We start from the raw sequence: 7,260 nt of genomic DNA on the forward strand, positions 1-7,260 counted from the left end.
CCTGCAATGGACCTACTGAATACTATTCATCTACTTTGGTATCTAATGTTGGTCGTCAGACTTGCATTTGAATTAGATGACTAAATTTCCCTGCGTATTTAGGTAACTGCAGGGGATGGCTCAAATCCTCCTCTGACAAATGCCTGAAAGATGATATAACTATCTTTTTATGGTGTCTGTGAGTAGCTGTATTCAAAAATCCTAGACTAGGTAAGGTGTTTTACTGTGATTTTTAAATTAATTCAGAGCATTACACTACAGAGGTAAACAAAATACCAAGGCATCAGGAGTGGCAGAATGCTCCTAAATATCCTATAAGCTTCAGGTTCAGAGTAGTTTTTAGGTGGAGAGATATGCGTACTGACAGATAAATAAACAGAACTTAAGTAAAAGTGTCAGTTATTCAGTAACATTACCATCCCCCAATCTATAAAAGAAGGGGGAAAAAACCAAACAAACCCCAAACCTAATTCCAGTAAAGCCTATCAATCTAGTGTGTAGTTAAAACTTGCTTTCTAATTACAAGGTTAAACTAGCCACTGTAGTAGTATATATGGACACAGGACACCTATTAAGCACTTGAGGAATTGTAATAAGTCAGTAGCAAAGCCACTGACATTGTCCAGTTAACTTAGCCAATATGTGCAGAAAGCACCTCCTATCCATATTGGTTTCACAGGCAGAGAAGTTGAACACATAAACTGGATAGCTTCTATTTGATAAAGAATCAATTTGTGAAGGAAAGAAACTGAATTTCTCAGCCTCTCAACTGGGTTGGAAAGTCACGATCGTCTTCCCAAATATATTTTCATAGAAAAGATAGAAGTGAAATTAGAGCACTGCTTATAATAAGGCAAATGCAGGAATTAGAGGGGGAGAAGGGGAATACACCAGAGCTTGTGGCTTTTCTCTGTTGGTGTTTGGTTTTTTTTTTGATGGCAGCAGCCAGTCAGTCAGTGTCCTTCCTCTCTTCTTACAGATGACAGTTCTGGACATGTGCTGTGCTGAAGGCCTTTACTGTGTATTTGTAGTAAGGCTTATGCGCTCCCAGGATTGACTGGCTACAGAACTGTTTTGGGGCCTTTACTCCTCTTGATCATGTTCTCTTTTTTTAAAATTTACTATTAAATCTGTCTACTGCCTTTTATACTAATATTCTTACAGGGTATTTATAATAATAACCTTTTATACTAAACACTTCAAAATTAACAACATGAATACTGTTAACACATTCATTGCTGTTTTCTGTATCTGCTTTCAAAACCATTTGGTGGTTATGCTATCAGGATATTCTAGGTGAATTGTACAGCACTAGGAAAAGGAGGCCATTCTAGTCTTCTGACAGAAACCTTACAACTTGAGAAGGTGTAAGCATTTGTAATTCATGCTGGAAAGGTGGTGGGGATTTTTTAAACTATAAAGTTTTGCAAATACAAATATTTGATCACTGAAACATACCTAGTAATATTCTCAGGCGTAATTTTAAGTGACACTCTAGTCCAGACACTTTAGTCTAGACTAAAGCCTTTTCAAGTGCAACTTTTTGTGTTCTTTTTTGCATTGAAAATGTTCTGTGGATGCAAAACTCTTATCTTAGAATCATCGAATCATAGAATCATTATGGTTGGAAGAGACCTCAAAGATCATCAAGTCCAACCGTATACCTGATGCCACCCTGTCCACTAAACCATGTCTTGAAGTACCACATCTAAATGTATTTTGAACACCTCCAGGGACGATGACTCCACCACCTCCCTGGGGAGCCCGTTCCAATGCCTAACAAGTCCAACAGTGAAGAAGTTCTTTCTTATGTCGAGCCTGAACCTCCCCTGGCAAAACTTGAGACCATTTCCTCTTGTCCTATCGCTAGTTACTGGGGAGAAAAGCCCAACCCCCACCCCACTACAACCTCCTTTCGGTAGTTGTAGAGGGCGATAAGGTCTCCCCTCAGCCTCCTCTTCTCCAGACTAAAGAACCCCAGCTCCCAACTTGAACTTTATTTTGTGTAAGTTTCCTTTGTAAGGATCATAAATGGTTCCCATCTCTGACAATTCTGCAAATTCCCTGAGTTGAATTACTTATAGGAATAAAAAAATCTCAGTGACTTGGCATACAGCTGTAGTTAGTTCTAATTCTGCTATATTGTTGTCTTTGTCCTGGCTGGTGTCTATGGTATGTTTTAGTGTAGTGTTGTCTGTGAGTATAGTTACTCTTTCTGTCATTAACTAAGACATTAAATACACTTGGACATTAAACAGATCCCTATAGAATCTACCAATATGCTTGCGTATATTTAGTAATTTGCATTTGTTGCTGCTGTTTAACAGCCAGGAGCTTATTCTTTATGCAAGGTCTCCACATAACAAGTGAGGAAAAACAGCATAAAAACTGTAGAATTTGGGTAAATATAATACCTGTAACACTTTCCAAAATCGTGTAGCACACTGGACACTGAAAGAATAATGCACAGTTCACCTGATTCAAAGGTGTATGGGTAGAGTCAGGATGCAGAGACTTCCTGGAAAGTTGTTCCTAGTAACAATTCACTGTGTGATAGATGGTGTTCTGAACACTGTCAGAGTTCAGGCTCTATTATTTGGCTGCCAGCAAGTGAACTTCAGCATGTTGTATCATCAGAAAACAATTCTGTCACGTTATCTACCCTGTTCTACTAGCTCCTATAGCCTACTGAACATGCCCACTCCTTGGTCACCCAGGGGAATGTTGTGGGTATCCTGGGCACTGGCCGAGTGTTCTGCTGTCCCTATCTTAAGCATTATCATATCTATAGAAATTATGTACTACTATATTGTTAGGGACTGTAAGACTACACTTACACAAACCATAGTTAAGGTAAAAATAAATTGTTATTTGCAAAACTGTAAAATAGACAACAATATTTGGAACATCTTACTGACTCCTGTTTGAGACCAGGGTTAATGTCAACTAAATCGGTTTCTTTCCTAATTTCAAGTCCTCCTATCTCCTGATCTTTATTACATACAATATAAAGTTTTGACTCTTGATGAGAGATGACAGGTGGCTTATCAAAGATTACAATGTCATCACATTTTTGTATATTCAGATGATGCCACAAAATGAGAAGAACTTGCTCGTGCAAAGAAACCATCCAAACACAATGAGATAATATTATGAGCTCATATCTCAAATTTAAGAAACTGCTTAAGCTTTGGGCTGCATTAAATTAAAAAAGGCTTTTCATTAGTGTCATGAATTTGAAGGCATATCTTAGGCTTTGATATAACAATGCACATTAAGAGGAGCAACATTTTCACAGTTAACTGAAAGTAAGAGCAAGGAGTACTGCAAGCCAAATAACCTAGAATATCACAACGTAAATTTTCGGAAGGTGTGTTTAAGAAGACCTGCATCACCTTGCAACTTGTTGATGTTGAAACTTGCATACTCATTCCCACTGCAGGTGGTACTGCAATTAAGCCAGAGTAATATGCAGAGTGGTTTTAGTGCTTTTGTTTGTGTGAACTCAAAATTCCTTACGTTTCTTATAGTATCATCACTTTTTTTGTTTGATGTATGTGGTATTTCTACATAGGCTTTCCAAGAGTAGGTTCTTTTGAACAGAAGTTGGGTGCTAGGAAGAGAAATCTTGCGCGAGTAAAAATAATTTTATGTTTGCATTACAGTGCCGCTATTCCAGCAGGTTTTCAAACTAAAAATGATGGCATCTAATACTGAGAACACTTAGGTAACTGCCATTTTTCTGGCAAGGTGACAAGGCTTTTAAGGGAAGCTTAATTTCTTTAAAGATATTGTTAGCTATTTCAGTATCTTGTTGACCTGCTATCATACAGTGTCCGTACCAGAAAGATTTTGGAGTTGTAACAGCTTGGTCTATGAAAATATCAACTCCATGTTCAATACTGGTCAAAAAAGCAAGCAACATTAGGAGAGGACTAAGGAAAAGTCAGAAAACAGTATAAAATGCAAAGAATATTTGCTTTCAGAATGCTATTTAAATTCTTGTTCTCCTGTTTTGAAGAAAAGATGTTACAATTAGAGCAAGCATGACCTAAAATACAGAATATTTTCAACAAAAATAACAAATAATAGATGGGGACTGTTTTGCCTAGAAAAAAAAAATGATGTGCAAGGCAATATGATGGGCTTATGAAGTGAAAACTGGCAAATAGAAAACTGATTTCTAATCGTTATCTATTGTCTCTTTTAAGAACTCAGCTTATTGAATGAAATTATTAGCTGTTTAGAACAAGGTAGAAGTAAAGCTAGTGCAGGTCCACACAATATATAGTGAAATTATGGAGCTTGTTGCCTGAGTATGTTGTACCAAAACCCTGCACAAGTTTAGAAGGAATAGAAAAATATATAGAAGAAATGTATCAAGGCCTATTAAATGTCAAGACACTGCTTTTGACTTTGAAGTTCTAAGTTCATATCTTGAGAAGAAAGGATAAGATACTAAGGAAGTATTTGTGTTTCCCCAGGTCTTAATTTTCTTTCCCTCTCCAAATTATCTATTATTAGGCAGTGTAAGACATGGGATTTTGGGTTAGCTGGATCTTTGTCTTGGATGATTGTTCTTTTTTTTTTTTTTTTTTTCCCCTCATGAAAAGTAAGAGATGAGACAGTATATGCCTGTGCCATGGATTTTTTTTTTTTTTAATTGTGTGCTGCCAAAATGGAATACTTAAGCCTGCTTCTTGGGATAGATTTTTTGAGTATCAAAATGCATTTTTTAAGAACTATTGATAGGCTTAGTTAAATTTTGAACCTGTCAACCAATGACAGTGTCCCCTGATTATACTTCAAAATTAGCAGACAATTAAGAACTCCTCTACTCTATAATTAATTCAGTTCTCTAACTCCTGTCAATTATTTTTTGGATATTTAATCTTGATACTGTCCTTTCTTTCCATTGTTAAACTGATGGAGAGAACTTGCTTTCAAAAATACACAATCCAGTCATTCTCTGTGTACTTTTCCTCATTATTTACTGATTGGTCATATTTTACTTCACAAACAGGAACCAATCCCCAGTCATTTATCATCAGTAGAAATAAGTTGTTGATAATAGTTTAACACAATTTAGCATAAAATCCATGTAGCAGAGGTAGCAGCTTTAGAAGTAAGAATCCTTCAGTCCAACAGTTATGGGGGGAAAGCTTAGAACTAAACTGATTTTATAGAATAACATGATGGTATGTTGTATATGTGCTACATTTACTTCAGGACAGCCTGGCCCTGAGCTGCCTTTTCCCCCCCCCACCCCTCCCAGAATCCTTCCAGTTTAACAACCTTATGTTCTCTTCTGCTGTTTCCCTGGCAACATGGCATGGTAGAATGTCATATCAGTCAACAATGAGCTTTGCTTCAGCTGTGTCCTGCCAAAGCTAGCAGTGTTTCTAGCAATCTGAGCTTTCTCACTGCAACTGTGACATAGCAATGAGAGTTTCTTTCCATTAATATTTGCCCAAATCAGTTGGAATTCCATTGGTGTAAATGTTTATGCAGTAGTGCCCTCATAGATGTCATTGTACTTGTCAGAGTAGACTAATTTTTACAGTGACTTTTAGTATTAGGTGTAGTCCAATAGTATGGATTGTCCTGGCAGTGATACAGAAAGGGATGGTTCTAATAGCAGCTTGTATTGTGCCTTTGCCGTTCTTCATAGATCAAATGAAAGCAGTAATTAGAAATAAATAAATAACCCCCCAACAACCCACACATGGAAAAAGGAAAACAATCAAAACTAATTGGAAATGTGAGAGGTTAATAAAGATTAAAAATATGTCAAAAAAAAAAAAAAAGGCTGACAAAACTAAATGCAGTGTTGCTGTGCCTAAAATGTGCTGGAGACACTGCTCTGCAGAGCATCTGGCTGTCATCCAGAAATCCGGATTGAGACTTGCAGCATTTAAAATGGTTTCAAAAGGTTAATTTGTTTTGTTTAGCCAAAAAGATTGCTAAGTACCTGCTTAGTGTATAAGTGCCTGAAGGTCAATATTTAAAGAAATAGGTAATCTAATGAAGAAAGGCAAAATAAGAACAAATGGCTAGAAGCTGGGTCAGATAAATACCAACTTGAATTAGCTTTTTTTCTTTTTAATTTTAATTTTTTTTGGAAGGAGGCTGAACCAGTTGAACCAGCTTTTCTGGAAGACAGAGTTTAGTCAAACAGCCATTGTCAGCTACAAATGACTAGGCTTAGGACAGGGAAAACCCAATAGATGGAAATGACCATAGTTGTGATAAATGGAAGTTAGATCAAAAGATCCAATGATCATAGAATCGTTATGGTTGGAAGAGACCTCAAAGATCATCAGGCCCAACCTTCTACCCAACGCCACCATGCCGACTAAACTATGTCTCAAAGTGCCACATCTAAATGTTTTTCTCAACACCTCAAGGGATGGCGACTCCACCACCTTCCTGGGGAGCCCGTTCCAATGCCTAACGACTCTTACAGTGCTTAAATTCTTCCTAATATCCAACCTGCACCTCCCCTGGTGCAACTTGAGACCATTTCCTCTTGTCCTATCGTTGTTTACAGGGGAGAACAGACCGACCCCCAACTCGCTACAACCTCCTTTCAGGTAGTTGTAGAGGGCGATAAGGTCTCCCCTCAGCCTCCTCTTCTCCAGGCTGAACATCCCCAGTTCCCTCAGCTGCTCCTCATAAAACTTGTTCTCCACACCCTTCACCAGCTTTGCTCTTTGTTGGACATGCTCCAGCACCTCAATGTCCTCCTTGTAGTGACAGGCCCAAAACTGAACACAGTATTCGAGGTGCGGCCTCAACAGCGCAGAGTACGAAGGGATGATCCCTTCCCTAGTCCTGCTGGCCACACTATTTCTGATACAAGCCAGGATGCTGTCGGCCTTCTTGGCCGCCTGGGCACACTGCTGGCTCATGTTCAGCTGGCTGTCAACCACCAGGTCTCTTTCCGCCGGGCAGCTTTCCAGCCACTCATCCCCACTTGCCTGTAGCATTGCATGGGGTTGTTGTGACTGAAGTGCAGGACCCAGCACTTGGCCTTGTTGAATCTCATACAGTTGGCCTCGGCCCATGGATCCAGCCTGTCCAGATCCCTCTGTAGAGCCTTCCTGCCCTCCAGCAGATCAACACTCCCACCCAGCTTGGTGTCGTCTGCAAAGAGACTGAGGGTGCACTCTATCCCCTCATCCATATCACCAATGAAGATGTTAAACGATACTGGTCCCAAAACTGAGCCGTGGGGAACACCACTGGTGACCGTCCGTC

This window comes from Cariama cristata, unplaced genomic scaffold (assembly GCF_000690535.1).
Source record: "Cariama cristata isolate BGI_N322 unplaced genomic scaffold, ASM69053v1 scaffold19185, whole genome shotgun sequence".
NCBI classification, from domain to species: domain Eukaryota; kingdom Metazoa; phylum Chordata; class Aves; order Cariamiformes; family Cariamidae; genus Cariama; species Cariama cristata.